Here is a 25,928-nt window from a genome sequence, read left to right as displayed (position 1 = left end):
ACGCAATACTTGGCACTTGACTGCAGATACAATCCTTTGCAAAAATATGAGAGTCTGGCTAGAAACATTGAACATAAATACAAACAATGCTATGAGCCAGCCATCTTTGACGATGAAGGAAACACACAGAAACGAGGAGATAAACACGACAATTTGGAGCAGTGACGTAACGTGGAAACTAGAAACACCAATATAAGAGCTTTTTGTCGCACGTATTTCCTACTGATCAAAATGTTACTATTGTTTTGTTATCACTGAAACTATCATACTGTTTTTAGTGTAATTAAAGTATACTCTGGCCAATTTACCTGATGGACATGTACACTTATTACACGCATTTTTAGAGTAGAATAATTACAATAAGAACACTTTAATTATATTCAAAACGTAATACTGTACGTCACTTACAATGCAACAACGATACATCATATTTAATAATTTTTTACATACTTTTAGGAGATATATATAAATCTAGCTATTTGTAATGAAAATTCAGAACGGATGCCAGCAAGTATCAGCCAATTAACTCACAAACCAACGTATGACTCTAAATACCTCTCTCTATACATATACTAAAGAAATTATATATTTCAAGAGTCGAAGGTTAAAAATTGTACCATGTCTTCCTGAACAAGCAATCTACGAGTAATAATCATTGTTTTTGACGTGACGTCAACATTGGATATTTCCAAAACAGAAGTAAAAATGACAATTTTTAGCAAACACAATCTTAATTAATTTATAATTTAATTTATCCCTCTACAACAACATTACACCATAATACGTGACTGCCTCAACAAATTGTGCCTCAACCTTACAAAACAGCTAAGTGTTGCAGAATTCATTTAATAACGCAAAAAATCTTTGTAAAGAGGTCCATAACATTTCTACACCGTATAATTCCGAGGTTATAAAACTCGAGTGAATTTTTAATCTCGTAAAACAAAGCTGATGAAGTCAGCAATCTTGTCGTAAACTGCGAACGCCTCAGTCCAGGTAGGCTTATAATTACCAGGTAGGGAACTGTTGAACTGTTGGCGAGCCGAGGCTTCTAATTGTAGACACCACTCGCCACACTGGCTACTGAGAGATCATCGCAGAACCTGACTAACATATAATTCACTGAGGAAGCAAGGGGTTGATATTTCAAATGTTGGTCTTCAAATGAAGGTGACAATTTCGTTGGATACAATACCTTGACGTTGGAGCGTTGAGCCAGTTTTTCCAGAATTCAACTACGCGGCGATTACCAGTAGATTAAGATTTTACATTTTACTGGAAGCCTACCTTCTAGTTATCTTTGATATCTAAGTACAGGGTGGGACAATGAAAGCGTCCCAATTTATAAGCAGTACAAACTCAATAATATTCACCCTATGGATATAAATAGCACATCAAAACACAGCTTATCTTTTGCCATCTAGTTATCTTTGATATCTAAGTACAGGGTGGGACAATGAAAGCGTCCCAATTTATAAGCAGTACAAACTCAATAATATTCACCCTATGGATATAAATAGCACATCAAAACACAGCTTATCTTTTGCCATTTTAACTTAACAAAGTCATTTTTCCATTTCTTGAGAACGAAATCCTGCAAGTGACGTCCTTGTCCTACTTGATATTAGGCACTTGAAAACTCCATCAAATACTCCTCCAGCATTTCTTCAGGAATCACTTTAGTTTTTGGACAATTCTTAGCTTCGCTACAAGCAAATCTTTGGGGTAACTTTGAAAAACCTCGAACTTCAAGTAGCTTATTAAACCCCCCCCCCCCCCGTCCAAAAAAAAGAGCCAACGTAAAGCTTTCAACAACAACAGCTTCCTGGCAAATCTCTTTGGACTTTGAGTTACTGCGACTCGCACTCTTTCAACATTTGTGTACAAAGAGTTTTGCGTCACCCACCGATTATTTTTTAGGTTTAAGCGTTTATCCTAAATAGTTTTACCTAGTTCACCATTGTTTTCCAATCTGGAACAGTGCCATGTTGACCAAGGATGGAATGTGGTCCAAACAATCTCTGGGTTTTTGCACAAGAACCACTATTTTCAAAATAGGTTTGAACATCAAAATCTCAGTATTAATAGTCTCGGGCATAATATTTACTAAAATGGCATAGTTTAATTGATGTTTTAAGCACAGCTGATCATTCGTTGTTGCAACAATTAACATGTGACAGCTAAAACAAATTGTGGCGTTCTCATTGCCCCACCCTGTATAAAACACCCGGACTATATTAGGTAATAACATTTAATTTGATAATTACCAGGTAATTACCAACTGGTTAAAACCATCCCACTAAGTATTTAAACCGTTGTATACTCTCCTCCACGGTTTAACTGGTGTCACACACTTACATATAGGCCTATACCTAGGCATACTGGTAAATTTAAGACTCCATAAATAATCTAGAGTACGTAGAAAAGTTAACCTACTGATTTTCCTTGGTAAAACTACTCCGGTTCAGTAATTATACACGTCTGTGTCATAAACATAAAACAAGTGTAATGGGGTCGTATATTCAGGCAAGTTAACCCCGCAGCACTAATAACCCAAATTGTATCGGCACGTTTTACATGAATATAACATTATCGAATGTGGGATTTATATTTGAAAAAGTGGTGAGTTTATGTTTAAATTATTGTTTTATTCTATTTCACTTTTTACTGGTTTTTACGATAATTTCTAGGATAATCAGTCAATCAATACATATATCAATCGGTATACGCCTTCGAATACCTAAGTATAAACATTTCGTAGGAAAAGGGCATCTTATTTGTTCAAAACCAATCCAAAGCAGGGCCGGACTTACCTATGGGCGAAGGGGGCGAACGCCCGGGGCCCCCGGGCCGGGGCCCCCTTTGTACATTAGTTTTTATCATTAACTTCGAAAATTTATCAGACACTTAACAAATTGCCTTCTTTTGTAACAGCTTTATTTTTATTTTCGCTATCCTATGTTTAAGGTTATTGTTAGGTGCATTTTAAGGCATTACTAGGAATGAGATTCTTGACCCTAAGGGACTTTTTCTCAGAGTTGCACTGGGCCCCACGCTTAGGCCTGGTTTACATGAGCTGAGCATATGTGATAGGCTGTGACGGACAAGTTTCAGTTTCAATGAAGCCGCTCGCCCGAACGTACGGCCGCGGCGAATGAGTTGAAGGGGGTCCCGCGCTTGGGGCAAAAATACAATTAATATGAAAACTCTTGTCCCAACGTAGAACGTAACTTGTAAAATTGTATTGTGTTAAATGGAGATTCACTGGAGTTCAAATACTTTTAAAAATAAAAACATTGCTCCGTTTATGTTTTATTAAATGTTATTCTTTTCTTTTACCTCTAAGTATATACCAATCAGGATTTTAAGGGGTTTAAGTTATATTATCCGTTCAATTGAAAGGTTTTGTAAATAGTAATTAATTAAGTTATGCGTCCAAATTTTGATCTCCAATTTAGTCTTTGGAGTCAAAATCATATACTGTAGCACCAGTAAGATTTTTTTAGATCTATATAGACACTTTAAAACAACTAGAGTCGTCTGATGTTAACAAAAAATTACATTTATTGGGATTGGGCGAGCGTTGTCATATGAAATCGTAAATAAGCGAATAAGCAGAAGCAGCTGCAACAATAAATGATAATGAGCTGATAAGGGATCCTGTCTAGTCCTGTCTCTCACGCACGCGCATACACACACATAAAATGCCTTATCGCCTATCCAAAACAATTTAAATCACTTTACTCCCATAGTTTGTCCTTTGAGACTAGTGGTCACGTCAAGTTGGTTGAAATTGTCTTACTTTTGTGTTATTTTATTGTAATTCTGCAAACTAACAGTACAAAAACAAAGCTGAAGTGAGTAATGTTGTATTCAATGTTATGTTTGTGTTGTATTAATCGATATTGGATCCATGTAAACATCTTCCAGTTACTCATATAAATACTTAGCTTGTGAGTGTTTATTAGACATTGCAAGATTTTGCTCCTCAATAAAAAAACTCAAACTTGAAAGTCCCCAATGGTACTTTTCATGCTAGGACTTTAACATATTATAAAAACGAGAATGCCATAGGTACCAAAACCATTATGAAAATAAAATAATCACACCTATATTGTAGTAATATTGAAAAACCATACAAATCGACGGCAATAATCGATAATTTAAATACGTAATAAACAAAAATATATCAATACTTCATATCCAAATATATTATGGTAGCCTACCATGATACCATACCAAATATGCCGTCACTGGTACTATAAAGCAACACATTTTTATTTTTGTGTATAAAATTAAAATATGCTGTATATAAAAATATGTTAAAATAGTTAAGTTTTAAGAATTTTTTTTATATAGAACTTATTGCTTATTTGGCCTTAAATTGCTGAAGCCTAATTTAGAAAATTTTCCCGGGGGAGGACCCCCTAATCCCACTAGAGGACCCCCCCCCCCCGAACTGAAATCCTAGGGCCCCATTGGAAAATTTGCCCGGGGCCCCTGAAGTCGTAAGTCCGGCCCTGATCCAAAGTAAACTGAGACGAAACAAATAAGTATTTTACCAAGCTGTTTTTCTGTTGTATTTTCCAGTGTAAGAGACGAATTCAGATAAAAAAAACTCATTAGTTATAATATCACAATTAGTTGAAATACCATTTGTGATCAACAGATACTGTAGATACTTGCGGTCTATCCGTCGTAAAAATAGTACACGTTTCAATAAAAGTTAGGAAATCGTTGTAATTGAGAAGGGCAAAATTAATTTGAGGAAGTTATATACAGAGCTTGTAACAGTATTTGAGGTAAAAAATAAAATAAAAAAAACATAAAAAAATAACCAAAATAATAAAAAATGACCAAAAAATAACCTTGAATAACCCCAAAATGTCGATAAAAATTCCAAAAAACCGGCGTTTTGTTGGGATATTAAAAATATGTAGGCAATAAAAAAGACACAGGATGGTTTTGAACATGGTAAGTAATCATATACTAAGGCAATAATAATACAAACATTTTGTTTTATGTTACTAATCCTACCCCTCTTCATTGGGGGCATTTCCTGAGTTTTTAAAGTCTTACGAGCTTCATCAAAATCGATCAACAACAACCTAATTGTCCTAAAAATAAAAAATAACCTAAATCCCCCCAAAAATAAAAACAATTACCTGTTGCAAACCCTGACTATATGATCCTACAGTACATTGAGTTTAGTGGAAACAAAAACCTAAATAAGAAATGTTAGTATCTTTGGTAGTGTTTGACGCGTTTACTATATCAAATAGTTAATACTCTCCCTCGCTGCAGGTGAGGAGAGAGTAGTAGCGATTGGACACGACTTCTTCTTCCACTCTTTTGTGACGTCCATCCTCAATATTCTCTCCAGACTGATAATCCATAACGGCCTTGTGTTGACATCCATGCAACTGACCCAATCACACAACAGAAGGGAAAGTCTTCTCACACCGTCTCCCACACCATCTAATATTCAACTTCATCAGCACAGACCAACAGATCCGCCCACAATGCATTGTCCACGTCAATTCTACTTCCTGACAATTGTTCCGATACATAACGCACGACGGTCCCACCCGAGGAAGAGGTCAATTTCACGGCCCAGGTTGCAGCATGCGGGTGACGCGTGCCGAGACATGGCCTACATACATATTACACATACTTGCAGCGGCTTGTGGCACGTAGGTCTGTTATTACAATGGTTATAAAGCACAACTACTGTAGTGTGCTGCTTGCCAGAATGAATTATGTAGTTAACACCACGCGTGCTGCTGATAAAGGTTTCTTTAGGCTGTATTCTGATATTTTCTACGATGCCATCGCAATTTCCAAATTATTCCAGGTACCACGCATTACTACTTCAGTTGCGAATAATGGTCCATAGTATGGCCATTGAATTTAATCACTGTAAAAAAGAGTAAATGGTTAAGAAATTAACGAGAACGTAGAGTTTAACCGAATTAAATACATCAACTCTCTCAATAGTATACAGGAAAAACAAATCAACCAACCACGCAATTAGCCCTGAGGCAATCAATTTTAACCTCGTTACCTTGATCAACATTTCATCAAAATCGGAAATCATAAAGTTGTTTACTGCTTTCACGCCTACAAATAACAACAACAACACACATACACTGATAAATTCACCTCGGTTTAAACAACCTCGGGTTTTCATTGTTAAATGTGAACCCTACGCAAAAAGTGGTATACCTAGGTCTACCATGATGTATGACTACAGCTACAAATTATCGGTGGGAATGTCCACTAAAAGACAATTAGGTTGGTTGCAAACAAAACAACTTGAGTTGTTTGAAACCAAACACTCTTGATCATATCCATGGCAAATAATACAGTATATAAAAAAAATATTTTTAGCCTTCAGAAAATATCAGAAGAAACTTCAGTCTACTTTAGTTTTCATGTATGGCAAAACTCCAGCTGCAAAGTTAGCGAACGCGTTTTGTCAACCATCCACATATCGGCACAACAATGCACGACTGGGAAAATTATTAACGAGTGTAAAACCGAAACCGTATGGGTCTCATAACTCACGGACAAACCCCCCGAACTACCTTTGTTTTAGCTCGAGTTGGCAGCTGATAAAATGTGGAATTGTTTTCCGTTTCTATAGGTTTGCGAGGGTAGATGCATCTGGCGATGCATTGTGAATGCAACGAGGCTGCATATTGTCTGAAGCAGACGACAGATTGCTGGAGTAAGATGTATTTTAATTGATCTGTTATCTACAATTGCAGTCGTAACGTAAGATAATTTATACTTACAATTTAGGAGTTCAAACTAGCATTAAGTCATTACCTAAAAAAAAACATAAAATTAATAAGAAATATTAAACAAAAAATTAGTTTAAAAAAAGAAAACAAATGTTTGTTCTAAAGTTACATCAAAATATTAAAGCAACAAATGCATGAATCACTAAACAAATTGTTCAAACCAAATACAGAGTTATTGGGTTGATAACAACAATTATGAATGAATCTTTACACAAACGATCTCCAATACTAACTGTTCCAAACAGTTGGATGACAAATCCGAAAACATTGTTCAAATTTAACGTCAACAAGTACAATTCCTTGGATATGTACCCTACTAAAATACATCTTATCGTTCTCTTAGAATGTGCCCCAGGTATGTGCGATTCTAGCCACAACATTGAACACTATCAAGTCAAGAATTGTGTCGACAGATAAGACATAATGGCTGACAGACACCTTTACCGATAACGACCAAGTCTTACTTGCATATGCATGTTTGTATACGACCACTAGCGATGTCGGGCATGTAGTCTAGGACACTGACTACAATGTGTTGTCACATCAATACATTGTTTTCAAAACAAATACTACAATATTGAGAGGATACATCTATTACAGTACAGTTATAGTCTTTTTGCTTCGCGTTTTACAAAAACTATAATATTGTTCGTTACTTGACATCGTGTTAGAAGTGTTTTGATTCTAATTATTACGTTTACAGTTATGACGAACACATTGAACACTTGAACACAGTTCAAGTTTAGTTTAGTTAAATGATCTGGTTTGCAAATTCTTGAAACAAAATCACGAAAATTTCAAATTATAAACAAATAAAGAAAACCAATGTTTAATAACTCATTTTACATATTTACACAAAAGTATAAAACAACACGAGTGTAGAAGTGGATTCCGCGATGACTTCGTATAATACATTAGAACATACACTGAACTTACAACAAAATTTGTCAGAAACTTTTGAAGACCAAAATATACGAAAACAAATACCATAGGGTTGAAATTCAATGAGGTTTATTATTTTTATAGGTTGATTTATGAATAATGGAACCATTTTCGCTTATATCGACTCAATCAAACTGAGTTTACCTTCTCCCAGTCGGAGGGGCTTGTTAAATTTATAAATGAACAAAAACTGTGATTCCGTCATTGTTAAAGACTAAAAAAATCTAAATTTCTTCTTCGCATATTTTATTTGTGGAAATAACTTAAACAACACTCAGTTCAATCAAGTTTGACCCTTGGGTCATTGTTGTATTCATTTGTTGAAATAAAGTACTGTAAACAAAGTATCTGACTTAGAACTATGTTTTTTATACGGTTTAGTTCATTAAACACAAGTTTCAGTAAAACACGCTTCAGTTTCCTGCAAACGGTTTTAACCCTTTTATACAGCAACGTGTAGCGTGTAACTAGTATTGTACTTACGTCACCGTAAGTATGAGATGGGATTGACAACTTAACTACTGCACTAGAGATACAGGCTCCAGTCACGATCACATCGTAAACGTTACGTATCATTCATTACACGACCACTCAAACGGCTCAATATAATGAAACAAATATGTTAAGATGCATTATAACACGGCTGTTCAGTATTCATTAAAAGCATGCCATCAACGGTTATAATACCGTACTTTTCATTTATGACCTAGTATAATTTGTAAAGGTTAGGTAAGGTTAACTCACTTGCATATAATACATTTAGTAGGATAAGAAAATTGAAAAAAAAAAATAAAACGCTATTTATTCAATACTCCTCTCAAAATATACACCCATAGTGTGTCAACGATGTATAAAACTGAAATAAAAGTTATATAAGTAATTAACACAAATCCAACGTTAAATTACATTAAATCATGAAAACAAGCGAAACAAATTTATTAATTTCACTCCTTGTAACTATCCTGGTAATTACAAACCGATAAAACTTGAGGGCCTGTCCGGGATTTGAACCCGGGACCTCTCGCACCCGAAGCGAGAATCATACCCCTAGACCAACAGGCCATGAGACGCACAACGAAACATCGTGAAAGTGGCGGAGGCAGTAGGACTGAAACTGTTGTAATCAGATGGTTTATATTGATAAGACTATACACTGATGTGTTTTATTACGAGTTCAGCTTTGTCTGTAGTACGAGGTCACTAGAGAACTAGCATACACTGCAGATTACAAAGTGTAGCTACCATAAATTACTACTATAACTTCATACTTGGCATGATAAAGAATACAGCAGTTTCAAAAAATAGATGAAAACTTCCAAATAAATTTCAGTTATTTTTATTGCCACTAGCTACTAAAAACTACCATATTATTACATAGTGCTTGATAAAACCTTTAAAATTGAAGAAGACACTTAAAACTTATAAACTTATAAACACCACTGCTGAATCCAACCGCATACTGCACTTATTTTCCACACTTGAAAATATGTTTGTAAAAACAATTATTTTGATCCACCAATCCACAAATAGTAATTTTCATCATTAGGAGCGAAAGTGGCTGGCTCTGGAAATAACCTTCTTATCATTACAAAATTAGATCACATAATTTGAGGTTATATAAAGCCATCATCAATGTTTATATTTCTGTTATTTACAAACATACCTTAAAATATCGTGTGATTAGCAGCGTTTTATAATATGCCATAAACAAATAACCGAACCATTTACCATATGTTTTTTTTTTCTGTTCTCTATTTGAAATTACCTGAAAACTACGATTTTGCGGACGATTTAGAGAAATAAATACGGCTGTTTTCTGGACAGTATGATGAAAACAAACTTATATCGTTGTAACCGAGCCGTATGTTCCCTGAATGGCAGTATATTAACTATAACAACCACGTTTTCTTACAAATACACCGCAGTGAAGATATACAACTGTGACACGAAAGAAGGCCGCGACCCCGGCAAATCACCCGGCTCCTACTTCTGCCACTTTCACTTCATTTACTTTCCATTCAGTCTTCAGTCCAGTCCACTCCCGTAATTGGGTTTGTGTTTGTATCCCCCGACTGTCCGTTTGACTGCGGCGTTCCCACGAACCCGGTGACATAACAGGTTCCAGCAGATTGTGGGGTCGTTTGATTAGTGGTCGGAAGAGGGAATTGGGAGAAAACTCTGTTTCGCAATGAATAGCTTAAAGGACCTTATTCGACTTGTAGTGAGGTAAGAAAGGAATATGAGACAAATCGAAGTACTTTTTGACGTAGTTGACGTAGCTAATGCATTTTATGTTAATTTTGCTGAATAAACGACTTATGACTTACTTTAGTTCAGAAGGTATTACAATTTTGGAATTTGTAGTGTCTTTATTTATTTGCTCACGCCTTGTACAGTGTCTATAGACATGAAACAGCTGACATACAGCTGAAACAGAATGCTGACTACGTGTTTGACTGGGTATGTTTATTTAGTCGCTCAATGCAGATTCCAGATGTGTTGGATCATTCAGTGTGCCGGTACTACCAAGTTCAGATAAAAGGTCTTCTAGTCGCTGGCAACGATAGTGGTTGATCAATAAGGTACTATAAGGGTTATGCCTTCCAGTCCATCATAAATCCTAGACAGATATCGTGAAATTCACTATAGATCCGAGAATAACTTTATGTAGTTGAGCTGTTAATGAACTGTGGTTGTATGTATGTATTTATGCATCAAATGCACCATTACTTCCACATATTGTAGTTCATGTATTTCAGCATCTATCGGAATACTGATCCTAGATTCATGTATTTGAGCATACACTACGGATCCTATAGGTTTAATGTAATAAGACATTTAGTATACTATGCATCCATGATAAACGTATAAGATGTCCTAACTGGGAATAATGGATGAAGGTTTAAGTAATCAGGCATCCAATGCATTATATTTTATAGGTCCTAGAAAATGTTATATGATTTGAACATTAAATGCCCTAGAACAATTTATGTGTTATTTATGTGTCTAATGCACTGTGAGTATAGTTATATTTGAGCAACAATGCACATTGAATCCTAAATCGACTTATACTCATGCATCCAGTGCATTATGGATCCTAGATGGAGGCAGGGAGATGGAGCATACAGTATACTATTTATGATACACTACGGATCCTACATAGGTTTAATATAATAAGACATCCAGTACACTGTGCATCTATGATAAACGTATGAAGATGTCCCATGTACTAGGGATAATGGATGAAGGTTTAAGTAATCAGGCATCCAATAGATTATAGGTCCTAGAAAAGGTTATATGATTTGAACATTAAATGCCCTAGAACAATGTTATTTGTGTGTCTAATGCCCTACGAATCCTAAATCGACTTATTCATGCATCCAGTGCATTATGGACCCTAGATGGAGGTAGGGAGAAGCATACAGTATACTTATAATTAATTGTGATGGTGGCTAATGTACGGAGCCCTGATGAACGTTTGATGTCTCAAGCAGCGTCCTGTGCCATGAAGCCCTGATGATGGCTCGATGACTCGGGGCGACGACCGCGCCTGATTGATGACCTGGCTAATGAACCGCCCAAAGCCGTCTATTTGTCGGACAATGCGCCACCGACAATCCCACCGTCTATTCACCGGCGCAGCGGCGCAATCAAATTGCGTCAGTCCGACGCGCAAACCGACGCGCCACACGACATCGAAGTAGGGACCACATAGGTGTACCTCTTCGATTTAAAACCTTAAGATTCGTAAGTTTTACGATCAAACGAAATAAGGATTTGTGTATCATAGATCTTATAGTACGGCGATTTGGCCGTAGAACGATTGGCACATATTTTTTGCCGATTTGGAATAGCACGACTAGCACAATCATTAGAGAGGATTAAGAAGGGTCAACCTGTAAGATTCGGAAAGGCACGATTGGCACAACAGACCGGTAAGGAAGTACAGCCAGGTAGCCAGAATGCGGGAAAATGGAAATTGTTTTGTCCGCACAAATTCCCTGCTGTGGTGCTTATTGGAGTAAGCAAGGTGTAAGAAGTTTGCGCGACAATTCTGCAGCTACGGTCACTGCGCTAGCTGGATCCAAATAAAACCACACTAATCTAACTTAACCTAACCTAACCTAACTTAACCTTTGAAAATACGCGATATTACCGGCAAATGACTGTCGTAGCAGAGTTGACGGGGAATTTTAAACTTCCCGTTTTCCCTCGTTCGATGGCGTCTACCTGGTCGAGCGGTTATGCCAATCGTGCCTTTTCCAAGCAGGCGAGTTGACCCTACTTATTCCGCTCAAATGATTGTGCCAATACTGCCATGGGCAGAAGATCCAAAAATGTGTGCCAATCGTCCCGTTCCCGGCGATTTGTATGTGCTATAGATAGAACTAGACATCCATGATAAAATTGTAGCCAATATTATAACAAATGCAAGCACCACCCAACCCACAAAGTGCGATACGCAAATTGCTGATTTGTTTAATGAATTGGTTTGTCGCCAATTGGTTAACTAAGCCAAACAGAATGGACAACTTTCTGTAAGCTATAGCATCAGTTCTATCACATCATCCGTCCACTAGCTGGTCCATTTAGATGGGATGTCTACTTCAGCATGCAGAAGCCAATGATACCACTAACAAAATGTTCAACGTTTATATTTATAAATGCGGTTTTGTACAGGTTTGCAAAGGATTTCTAATCAAATAACAATATCGATCATGTAAACATAAAAATACAACCAATTTAAATAATTTATCTTTTACATGCTTGAATATTTGGTTCAGATGTAAAAAAAATATATAATTACACAAAACTTTATATAAATTGATAGCAATCCATGTCAATTATTCTGCATCAAGGATTACACAACAGACACATTGATGTATACAAGTTTAGACAATGGCAATCACAATATGTACATTTGAAACGTCAGCGAGCGTTCCATTGACCTAGAATCACGCTTGTGTGGAACTGTGTATTTGTGCTCGGTTGAGATAACAAATGTGTTCACGGGGTGTTGTTTACGTTCCCTGCAAGTCTTTGGTCTAAATGTGGAGTTAATTTATTGCTGCCGTTCACCGAGCGATTATTTGAGTATTACATATACACAGTATGATAACGTGTTTTTATACAAACATGTATGAACGCAAGTAACTTACTTTGATAAGGAATAATGCTTAAATGTCTGTCGAATGAACTTTGCCATGGTTAGTAATACGGTAAACCTTCGATTTATAAAGGCACTTTTAACCTTGTGATTTATGGGGATTTTTAAGTTTATTAAAAAATCGAGATATGAAGACATTTGAGCTAACTTCACAAATAGATCTACAGACAGATACAAAAAAACAGTTCCCTTCGACTACCAGTCTTTTATACTGTGGTTCAACTGTTTTATCCACCAGAATACCAGAATTCCAGAACACACTCTTGAGTATGCAAGGACTAGACCAATTTGCACAATATTTAAAAAAAATCTGTAAAAAAGCTTTCTAAGTTTATCAAGGTATTGAGGGGCTTATAAACATAACAATTTTATTAACTGATTTCATAATTTCATTCTTTATACTTTTTGGAATAAGGGATTTATTATCTACTAGCTGTAACCCGCGGGCTTTGCCCCGTTTAACTTCTTAATTTTCAAGATTATCTCGTTCGCATGGCTCAATCACGTCCTGGTTGAAGTTTGTTCGCTACGCTCACTCACCTTTAGGTTGGAGCTCGTTCGCTGCGCTCACTTGCCTTCAGGTTAGCTCGTTCGCTACAATAACTCGCCTCCAGGTTGAAGTTCGTTCGCTACGCTCACTCACCTTTTGGTTGCAAATTAGCTGTTGTCATAAATGTAAAAGAAATAATAGCGCTGCACCCTGTTGGTAATCCTTGTAACTTTAATGCTATTGAACATCATAAAACAGAACCAACTTGTTTAGTTGAAACAGCTGTTAAGATTAAATAATTCCATTTCTCATAAGGTTAACATGGGAAACTCCAGAGCCACTGGGGCGGAGCCCGAAAGGATTTTTGAAATAAGAATATGTCTATATGTTAATCGGGAATGTGAGCTATCATCATGCGAAATTTCAGCCCAATCCGACCAGTATTTTTCGCGTTCACTTGTCACAAACATACATCCATACATCCATACATCCATACATCTAAACTTTCTCATTTATAATATTAGTAGGATCTATCTATATCTATATACTATTATAAAAAAGAGGTGGTTGCTGTATGTGTGTATGTGTGTATGGGAAAAGTAAACTCGAAAAATACTGGTCGGATTGGGCTGAAATTTGGCATGATGATAGCTCACATTCCCGATTAACATATAGGCATATTCTTATTTCAAAAATCCTTTCGGGCTCCGCCCCAGTGGCTCTGGAGTTTCCCATGTTAACCTTATGAGAAATGGAATTATTGAATCTTAACAGCTGTTTCAATTAAACAAGTTGGTTCTGTTCTATGATGTTCAATAGCATTAAAGTTACAAGGATTACCAACAGGGTGCAGCACTATTATTTCTTTTACATTTATGACAACAGCTAATTTGCAACCAAAAGGTGAGTGAGCGTAGCGAACGAACTTCAACCTGGAGGCGAGTTAGCGTAGCGAACGAGCTAACCTGAAGGCAAGTGAGCGCAGCGAACGAGCTCCAACCTAAAGGTGAGTACAGTATATGGAAACGCTTAGATTTAAATCATTTAACTACAAGACGCTAGCTTGTGAAACACGAAGAAGAATTTTATTGATATTGTGTACGTGACTTCTTCTATAGAAGACTGTATGAACAACATAATATCAAACAAACGCTTACATTTCCGTCTGATTACCACATACGATAATTAATTACTACGAGTTGTGTACACAATGTTTTCACAAAATGAGAAGTAACGTTGAGGTATAAGAATATATTATGAGAAATATAATGATAAATTAAAACCACAACAGTAAGTAATTAAATGACAATAATTGACTACTTAAGAAACCAAAACTCATCGTCATTTTCACAAAAAGTTTAGGTTACACAACGAAACTATAAGGACAAAAGAATTTCACAAACGCTAAATCCCGAAAACGAGGCGGCATTTAAAGTGGCGTTAATTGTGGAAAAAACCAGTTCACGAGTAACGGATGTTTAATTGTTGCTGTGAACCTTCGTCGTGATAAACGGTGCGAATTAAGCTTACTTTGTAAACAGTAGGATTTGCCACTGCACTTTCCCGCAACTGTAAGAACTTTCTCACTTTTTCCTTTACACTTTCCTCCTTTCCGACTGCTCGCTGTTGAGGCAGTCTTCCTAACTAAACTCGGATAAAGTTCAGACATCTGCTGAAAAGTTCCTCAATTATTAATCGGACGGAGTGTAACTTTGGCAGCTTGAACCTAAATTCGGAGAAGTTCGTGATATTTGTAGTAAACATTATGGAAGCAATTTTGTTCATAATCCATGAAACTGTAACATTTATTCAGTAAACAGAAATGTCTTGGAAAGTTTATTATATTTTTATCGAGTTTATTTTAATTTATTCAGCATTATCTCCAGGATCTATTTATGACCATATTGTAGGTTTACAACTTATGTTACGTCGTCAATCCTATCTATTATAGTTTCGGGCGGTTAGTTTCGAAAAAAATGTTTCATTTTCAATCCACTTGTGTACAAACAAATGTAGGACAACAAGGGGCTTGATAATGATACCAATTCAACACATAAGTAAATTTACAGAATGTTTCAAGTCTGTCGGCTGGTTAAACAAGCTTTACTATGTATATACAGTATTAATTGCCCTTGCTAAGTGGCCTGGGCGTTGACTCCAGACTAGACAATAGCAGCGGTCGTGTCGTGCGGCCACACATGTTGGTCTACTTAGTTCCAGCAGCCACCAGCAATCCTCCTCTCTCATCTCAATCAATGATCTACGAGAGCATCGTCTGTTGTATCAAAATATCGTACAAGAAACAATAGGTCAATGAAAGGATCTTCGATGAGTCCTACCATACAATAGGCAAAGGTTCTACTAAATCAGTGTAAGGCAAAACAGCATGTAATTTACTCACACTAAAATCCCAAGACACAAAACATGATGATACGTAAGCATGTATTATTTTTCTAAAAAATCTTCTCAGTTGAACAGCTTACTTAGACTCGTTATTGAGTGAACCATAACAATTTGGTAATGCACCTTATGACCTTTTTTGCCTAGATTTTTTTAAGAATTAACACCATCAACATGATGTATATCTCAGTATAGGATTTTCACACATAATAAAAGCTAGAAGCCTGACAGCTATACCCTCCAATTTCTACATAGTGTTTTAGGAATCCTTCTTGATTGTTTGTACCACGTTTAGAGTTTACCGTATCAGAAGACAGCAATGGCCAGTCCTTGTAGGCAATGTCGGGTGACGCAAGTACAAAACGGAACAGTACTAATGAGAGCTTTCACAAGAGTGGCAAGAGAGAGTCGACAAGAAACAATACCGGCCAATAGTGGAACCCTGGGGACTATAGTAAGACGATCAACAAATAACACGACACTATCTCATCTGGTTATTACAATTGGGATCCTCACTAAAGGTTATTCTTGGACAAACAACTTGTCAACTTATATTAGCCGCCAATAGCTGTTCTGGATTCAGACCGCATCAATCATATAAATGTTAAGTAAAAATTCACTTAGCAAATTAAAGTTCTGGAACTTTTCAAAAGATTTCTTCGCCTGTATTTGGTTCACGGCTAAAATGGATATTTTAGATATATATTATAAGAGGTAAAGCCGTTAAGAATCTTCGTATCCAAGCCGTTGTATTCCACAGATAAGTGGCATACATTCACACATATGCCATCAAAACCCCAATATTGAGCCTAATATATCTTGATTTGTAGTATAGGCCAAATATCTGAACAAAAATACTAAAACCTCAACAGTTTGTAGAATTTTGTTCTCGTGTACCATTTTTATATTTTTCTAATGCATTAATTAGTTTTATGGGTAACCAAGATGTTATAGAAAGTGCTTGCCTTCAAATTGGAAGCAGGGCCAATGCTGGACCCAAAAGCAAAAAAATATAAAATTTTGACATTGGGCTACCAATCAATGGTATGAATGGTGGTAAGGTCGTTATTGACAAAAGTATCAACGTTAGAAACAACAAGACCAGGTTTTGGACCGTTCGCTCGAAGCAAAAAAAAAACAAAAAAACATGAAAAACTAGAAAAACAACCATATGTGTAGAAAAACAAAACACAACAGCGACTGAATTTGAGAAAAAAATTCATATTAACTTTGGATGTAGCTAAATAAAAGGTATTTAGACCAAATGTAATAGCTTGTCCTTCCAAATATAGTAACCGTTAACGTAGAACAACTTGAAATACCCAAGACCTAACAGACAAGCTAGAGTCAGAATGGTTCGGCTTCCGTCGACCAACAGTCGAAGGCGAGCAGCAAATGTCTTGTTTATGAGCCTGTCTCAAACTGGTTTCATCCCAAACGATCGTCATCCGCCTCCTACGTAACTGAGAGCTCACTGACCATTACCTACAGGTTAGGTTGCAGCCGTAATATACTGTCGTACACTGAATAAAGCGTAATTATTAGTAACTAATAGTGCTTTCGGTAAACCTCCCGAGACGGTTACACTTAGCATATTGCAGCTCTTGTATTTTATACAATAAAGAAGATTAAATATGTAACAATCAATTACAAAAAAAGAAGTATGATGCTGAAATAAAAAAAATACACCAATACTTATAACTCCTTAAATACATGAATGGTACATAGGCGATGCCTGTGCGAAAGGAACGAGTCACGAAGATTGCCATAGCTATCCTCTTCTTGGGCTGTGTTACGGAGATAATTTGTATAAGTGAGCCTAACGTTTCAAGAGAGGCGATTGAAAAAAATCATGTAGACCGCCAATACAACTGCCTTTCATCCTGCATGGACTCATCATCATCAAGTCACTAGTCATCAACCTAAACACAATTTTGTCAATGGTTCCAAAGCAATATTGCAGGAGACACAAAGAAGAGGATAAACCAACGTTCACATAGTTGGAGATCCGAGGAGCGTTAACCTTCCCCTAATTGAACCTCGAGAAAACTTTAGATCAAGTAATTGCCACCTCTCAGAACTAAACTGATCGTTTGGTTTTTAACTTTTACTTTATTGCTGGTGATAGTTAACGCAAATTGGAACTGGCGTTTCTTCGAATTTCAATATTTATTGGACTAATTACCAAAGCGCCAGATCAGAACTGATGTTATTAAGAGCACTTGAGGTTTCGTCCGCATTCATTAAAACTCATGGTTAAAGAGTTGTAATAACTATTTTTAATAAGTAAAACTGGGAATTGTTTTAATAATACGAGGCAAAGATTTCAGTCAAGAATACGATATTTGACACCAAAGATTACCGAACTGTGACCAGATAGTTGAGTATTCATTGTATCTGTTCATAATTAAGTTGTACCATTGACTATTAGATACGTTGTACTATATTGTATCCACTATGTGTTTTAATCTTAGTTTCTCCATTAATAAGGTAAAAGTGCCCCCCCCCCCACTGTAGCTGATTTATGATTGATCAATTTTTGTTGCTTTTCGTATTTAATGATGTCATGTTGTTGTAAAAAGCTGCAAATCGACTCATGATTGATTTGTGTTTGATTCTCTCGTAATCTCAGTTTGTACTAAATTATTGTTTTTTGTTATGTTTATGTTATTGTTTTTTACATCAATTTTCCTGAGTGGTTTTTCAATCGTGATTTTCCAAGTTGTGCTAGGTTTGTGTACCAATCTTGTTTTATTTCAATTTATTTCTCACTTGATCAAATAATCTTCAAAAATTTGTTTTTCACTAATCAATGTAAATAATGTCCGCAATATAAACTTGAATAACACAAACTCGCCATTATTAAAACCAACTGTAAATAAAGTGCTGATAGTTCTATTTGATAGTTGTGTTTCTACGTCTTCAAAGCCAATATTTTAATATTGACTCCATTGAAGGATCTCACAGCCAACGTGAGGATGTGTGATTGTGAGTTTCGTAACCGCGACGCGCAGAGGTCGAGTGAACTTACAACGCATGCGCCGGATCCACTTTCTATTGCCGAGCTGATCATGTTTCCGGCAACAAGCTTAGCAGGTCAACTACTTATTTATTATCTATGTTACTGACAGACTTATTCCATATTTGATTTTTATCGAGAATCTTATTTCGAGAGTGAACTATGAATCTTCAGACAATAAACACAATTTTGTACAACATACTCGTACAACGTATAAAAAACACTGCATTTTGAATCAGGATTTTTCACAGAACAAGAGATAGACAATTCTAATCATCAGCGTATACACAGGCAATAGATCTTATCTAAGGTTATCTTTTTCAATTTCAAACAGAACTTAAGCTCGGGACATTTAAATCGAAAGAATCTTTGTCAGTGGGAGTATGGCAAAGTCATAAAGTATCAATCAACAACAAGGAGTGTGACTGGTCAACTGGTGGTGTCATTGACCCTGAGTAGGCGTTACTAACACTTTCGCCCACCGCGCAACATCAAATCTGAATAAAATATTTCATTCGTATGTAATATATTGACGCAAGAGGTTCGTAAAATATATAACTCAAGAAACGTTCAGGAAACCCTCTATGATCCCCCACTATGATGGCTAGAATTGATTCTGCCCATGACAGTTATCACAGTGTTACTTATGCCCAATAGGTAACGTAAAGGTCGATTCACACACATCAGTTACGGAACGTCACAGTCCAGTCACTTCAGGCACGTCACAGTTAACAAAAATATTCTTTAATGGATTTTCTATTGCGCTATCTACACTTATCCGTTGCAGTCCCGTCAGTCGCTCTACCGGCATCCGTCAGTTAATTTCAGATTTCTTTCCACCGCTTTTGGATTGTTCGGACGCCTGACGGACCTGTTTAAGGTTAGAAAATAGTGTTATTGTTGTTTAAATGGTTGTGTTTATATTTTGAGTACTGTTTGTAGCAGTCAACAAGATGGACGATGAAAACTTGATAGAATATAGGTTTATAATTTAAAACTTTTGACTGTAAATTACTGTGAATTTTAGAGACGGAAGACTGACTGAAACCAACTGACGGACAATTGACTGAGAAATTGCGGATGCAACTGAGGCTGACCTGTAACTGGACTGTAACGGAACTGTGACTGAACTGATATGTGTGAATCGACCTTAATATGTACGCAAGTGCCCAGTGCCCGGCACGTCAACGACAGATACCCGGCTCGCAGGACCAGTGTAGGAATGCCACCTTGACCAGAGGCCGCTCCACAGCACTTTTGTCTTCTTCAACATTCCAACAGACTAGCTTTTATACCTACAGGCCGGTTAGCTGATAATCTGATAGCTGTTAACTGCAGGGCAATGGACCTCTGCATTCAAATTAGTCACTGAACTGGTTCTAGTTTTTAATTAAACGTGGCCATAGTCCAACACGGTAAATTTAATACTAGACCATTTCTCAAAGAGCTTATGCAAGAAACTCGCTTCAAATGCTCCACTATGTTTGCAATCCGTACTGTATATCCCAAATAATAAAGTATACGGTATGCGTCCAGCTAGACATGCTATATTCGTCAAGCTACCACCATCGAAGTATATAACACAAGTTTTGTTATTATACTTCGATGGCTACCACAGAAGAAAATAAAAAATAAATAGTTGTTTATAAAAAGATACCACTGTTACACAAACCAATGACGACCCCTGTTTCAATGGCATTAGAAACATCAGCGTTGTTACTGTATACGATACAATACGAACTTCCACTTGAAATAACTCCCTTGGATTTGCATGGTGTCCATCCAGAACCAGCCAGAACTATCAATGCTTTCAGTGGCCATATCAACATGTACAGTTTGCACCCGTGTGATGTTGCAACGTATTGCAAGAGGTAGACTGTAGACGCAGGCGTGTCTGTTGCAGTACGATGAGGGTCACTGGGGTGGCTGCGTTGCGACAGCGAATCGCACGTGTCACCGCCGCCGCGAGTAGGCCTACTTATCTACAATAAATAATGCCTAGTTTGCCTCAAATCGGAAGATTTAGTAATATCCTGAGCAATGTCGATTTTGGATTCAGATGCCATTTTTTTTTTGTCATTTAACTTTCAAATGATGTTATCTACCAAAGGTCTACGACGAATGGACCCAAGAGTTTGGACCAGGCTTTCAAATTTATTTTAAATACCAATGGCGTTAAAATATACAAAAATAAAACAATTTTATAACGCGACACTATAACCAATGATACGAGTATTTAAACCATGTTTTCGGTAGTGCCAAGAGTATACTTACGTGTGTGTATGTTGAACAAAGTACTGCCCAACTTGTATTGTAGTCTACACATCTTGGACAAAGTATACATCTCAACATGTCCACACATCCAGCGTGTAGCAAGACATAACCGGCTGATTCAATCACCCTTGACAAATTTCCATTCTCAACGTCCGTGTTTTGATCAGGTCCGCCCACCGCAGATACTATCAGCGCCGCGGCTGTGAATGAGCCCATTCAATCAACATACGCCGCGTATCTCCGCAGATCGCCGTCGTATAAATCCCATTACGTGTAGTATCGCTGTTTCGCTGTTTGATTTAGATGATTATCTCACGTGGGTTGTCAAGGTCCCGCCCCGGCTTGACCATTTTCAGTTTCGGTAACTAATACCGGTTTTGTGTTGCTCTTTTGATATTATTCCGTGATAATTTATTACAATGTAAACCATTCTGAAACCAGAAAATTTAAGCTGAAGTAAAAAAATAAAAACTACTATCATTATGTCAATTATAAAGTAATCATCACTTGAATGGCTTAATTGGATAACTTTTTTTGACGACTTACCATTTATCTCAAAAATAAAAGTCCGTACTTTGACAAAAAAATAAACATATTGAGGTTCAAATATGGAATAGTCCCACATTTTTCGTTCAACGATAAATAATTAGATTCACAATAACACGATCAAGAATTGTACCAGAAGACACAAAAGGTTACGGCGCAAAATAAGTAGTTACAGATGGTAGTACAGGACAGTATTTGAAGTGAGTTACTTATCGCCGACGTTAGGGGGTAAACAACAAATCCTTAGAGAATAATCACAATTATTAGACAAATAGTGGCCTAAAGTTAGCAACTGTCAATCAAAGTATTTACACGCTACCACCGTGGATCACCCCATAACCCCTAGCGCATCTCGAACTCTAGTGTTTAGTGTCTTCACTGATTGGTTCAGTGTACACTAGCGTCTCAGTAACAGGCAGTTACCTTGACAACACTCTGTGTAGATGAATAGAGCCGTGATTGGCGCTGATTATGGTACATCTACCCGCACAGCTGTCTTTTGCGACGCAATACGCAATACCAACAACAGCAAGCAGACACAATGGAAATAAAACTCAATCCACTAATCAATAACTTGACCTATATTATTTTCCTACAGACAAAATTGAAGGCTAGAACTACATAAAAGTTGCATAAAAGTAATATATTAGTTGCACCGTTGTGGGAGTGAAGGGCAAGGGGCACGGCCGCCCGGGGTGACCCACAGCACGGGGAAAGTCGGTGATCGTGTTGCGCAACACTTTCTCCCGCCAATACCGTGTTTGATTCCCGCGCTTTACACGCGACACGCAACACACGGTCCGCCTACACCACATCACAACACACAAACAATCAACATCATCCGTCACATCTGTGCTCGATTGCTATAGGATTGTGCAAACGATGACCATAGCACACTTCGGAGGTTCAAGAAGTACAACTGTTCTAAGCTAATCCACATATCGCCATAAATAGGGGTTGGGGATTGCGTTATTTTGCAGCACGTAAAATGTTAATGGCAAGCCATAGAATAGTCGGAAAAACTAGATACATTTTACGTTATGTTTACGTAATAAGCTGTAAATCAGATTGAGGGCACAAACAAGACTAGCACGATTAACCAAAACAAGCAGATGACACCGTTACATTTGAAGGGACTGGGAAGATAAGTAGTAAAATTAGACTTGGAGGATTCAGCAGGAGGTAACCTATTGCGGTATAGTTAAGCCAAGTTAATTTAATACAAAGCAAAATCTGCGTCGTCCTAAACATATACATAACAAAACTTATTATACGTCCTTCAAAATTAAACAATGAATAAACTGACAGCCTCCTGACTCTATTGTTGACATAAAGGATAAATAACAGCCAAAGGGGGGGATATAAACACAAACAGGATTTTTTCACATTTACAAAATGTACAGTTTAAGGTCTATTCACAGTGACAATATATTCTCGGGCAAAAATATCAATGGATTCGTGTATCAACAAAACCACGAGGACCATATGGGAGACGCAACCCACGTCGACCTTGCTGCTGCACCCACACACGCACACACACACGTCGGCGACCCCCGGTCTGCCGGCGCTGATTGCTGCTGAATTATTGGTCCAATTTGTTATTCATTGGTTGTTTTATTATCATGGAAATTGCACGATATCAATCATGATTGTGTAGGAAAGGCGTTGTTCCTTGTAACACAGTAGAAATGTGTTCTAGTTTTAATAGGAGAGGTAATAATAGCATTGTAAAATGTACGATTGAGTTGTCAAGTACAAAACCAAGTTTTAAATTAAACTTTCTACATTTTTAACACACACTTGAGCAAAGCGATTTCGACCGCATACAAATCAATTGCGAATTAACTGTATTGGTAAAAAAATATACAGTGCCTTAATAGCTTAGTAGCTGATGGGTATACCGCTCGCCAGGAAATAATGAGGTTGCCTTACGAGGTTGGGTTAAATTAAACTTTAACCCTCACTCTGAATTCATATACATCTCAAAATAAACACCCAAAGTTACGCCGTTGTCTCAGTGAAGTGATAAGAACAACTTACATAGATCTAATTGATCTGATTCAATCTATGGTAAAACGACACGACCCCGATAACTGCACTGAAGGACTGAACTGAAGGTCCCAAAGGTGCACTACGTATGCATAGTCAAATCCTAAATACGAATGGCTATAGTGTTAGAATCGTTAGTGTTAACAATGTAAAGCAATATTATGTTACACATCACTTTGACATGACACGAGTAACCGAATGAAGTAAATTGCCAACCCCCTGACAACTAAACCGTCAAACCCACTTAGTACCGGTACTGTACACAAATTGACACTTTACACACGAAATACACATACAATCCTTTAATAGTTATCGTAAAACAAAGTCAAATGCCTGATAACAAGGTAAAATGTAAACTTTACTCTGTGGTCTTTCAAGTGTTCCTATTAGAAGCAAGGAGGTTTACAAACGACAGACGACAAGGACATTGACAAGTGATGGATCTGCAGACGACACAACACTTCACAACTTCTCACAATCCCGGTTGCAGCTCACCATAGTTGAACAGCAGACAAGGGATAACAAAACCACTGTTGTTTTGTTTTAGAATACAACATAGTTTGGTACGCATTTTAAACAGTAACTTTGACTTATAGGATAATCAACCTGAACAGGCTCATTTGCGATCACGTTTCTGTGTTACGAAATCTTTAGCTAAAACGTAGCATTGACTATTGGATACAGAAGAACGTAGTCCTATTTAGTTTTGGTTTAAAATCCATTTACATATGTGATTAAATGCTAGGTTATCGTTTTTGGCAATGATTGTTTTACGAAATTTGAAAATAGCATACAGCTTATGAAAATGGCGTATGAAAAACATGTGACAGAAAGTAATAAATATCTGGGACAGTTTGAAGAAAGTAGCATACTGTATTTATACTTTCAAAACATAAGTGGAGGAACTGTAAAACAGAAAAACGAGACTATCTTTATAAACCCTTTTATAAAAAAGTTTCCCCTTTAGATGTATGTTCCTTTAATCTTCTCCCGTTTTTTACATCAAACGGTACTAGTTTACTTGGAAACATTTCTCCAACCGATATTAGAGCACTAAGGATAATGATTTTAAGATTAACAACGATATGTAGTTAAAATAATAATTTATCATGTACAGTACTCTGCACTTCCTTTATTATGTAACCATATAGCAATTCCATTCATGTACTAGCTAGTACCCTTTGCGGCATAGTTCAGTGCATAACAGGACGTGTACGTCATTTCAACACGGATGAATATTATTCGACGAAGCTCGCTTATGCGGCTTGTTTCAACAGAAGCGAAAAATTACCATAATGGCCGTGTTATTATGCGGAAGTACGGTCGAAAGTTGCGACCCACGGCGTTGAGACCCATATCTGCCTAACTATCACGAGTGGGCAGTCCAAATAGTTGTGACTTGTTTAATTGGCTCAATACAGCAATAATCTACAGTGGCGCAACCCCGCCGGCGGACCAACGTGTAATCACGTATCGATATATCGATCGAATACTTGATCGATTAGGCTACACCGAATGTCGAAATTTCACTCTCCACGAACTAATGGCATTCCGATACTTCAATATTGCCACTTTTGCCAGGAATTCCGCTTTATTGGAGTCCAAGTTTACATCAGCGTGGATATGGCTCAGATCCCGTTTTAAAACTTGTTTTAATTAATAAAACGTGTATCAATCCAAAAATGTTTTCTATATTTTAATAGAATGATATGTCACATTTACCTGTTAAATATCCAGTTTCAGAATAAAAATTGAAGAAGTAGGAGGTCACCGACATAGTAGGCTGGTGTCTATTACTTATTTCTAGCAATCGAGCAAAGTTTTTAACCAAGATAAATTGAAGGAAAACTGGAATGGTTACGTATCCAGATCACACGAAAGTGTCAAAAACATGATGTGTTGAAATAATTAGTTGTAGGGGAAACCGATGTACACTGCCTCAACGTCGCATTGGGAACGTTAATGAGAGATAAATCAGGCAAATTTACAACGAAATATCCTTGCACATGCATGTTCTGTGGCGCTGTTAGCTAATCGTGTAGATAACGTTAACCAGGTCATCGTCGCTGAGTGCAATACCAATGTAGTGCTACTTTGTACACACCCACTTAGCTGAGTAGTCACGCCTACTGTACAGCATTGACTACGCAAATTATCTGGTCATAAATTTAATTTGATGTTTGCGAAACTAAGTAACGCAACCTCAGTAAATTTATTGAAATTTAAATACATAAT

The 25,928-nt window shown here is 37.0% G+C and overlaps 1 protein-coding gene and 1 non-coding gene across 4 annotated transcripts in view; both read right to left on the bottom strand.

Moving 5' to 3' along the window:
- The window catches only part of LOC128993812 (disco-interacting protein 2-like), a 368,811-nt gene that overhangs the window by 224,151 nt on the left and 118,732 nt on the right, over positions 1 to 25,928 (bottom strand). The window lies entirely within an intron of this gene.
- Positions 8,739 to 8,810, bottom strand: Trnap-cgg (transfer RNA proline (anticodon CGG)). The gene has a single exon. It is a non-coding gene; the product is annotated as a tRNA-Pro (tRNA).

The sequence above is a fragment of the Macrosteles quadrilineatus genome, unplaced genomic scaffold (assembly GCF_028750875.1).
Source record: "Macrosteles quadrilineatus isolate MER2022 unplaced genomic scaffold, UCM_ALF_1.0 Scaffold_5__1_contigs__length_97177068, whole genome shotgun sequence".
Classification (NCBI taxonomy): Eukaryota; Metazoa; Arthropoda; class Insecta; order Hemiptera; family Cicadellidae; genus Macrosteles; species Macrosteles quadrilineatus.
Note: the sequence above shows the minus strand (reverse complement) of the source record. Positions and strands in the feature narration are given on the sequence as shown.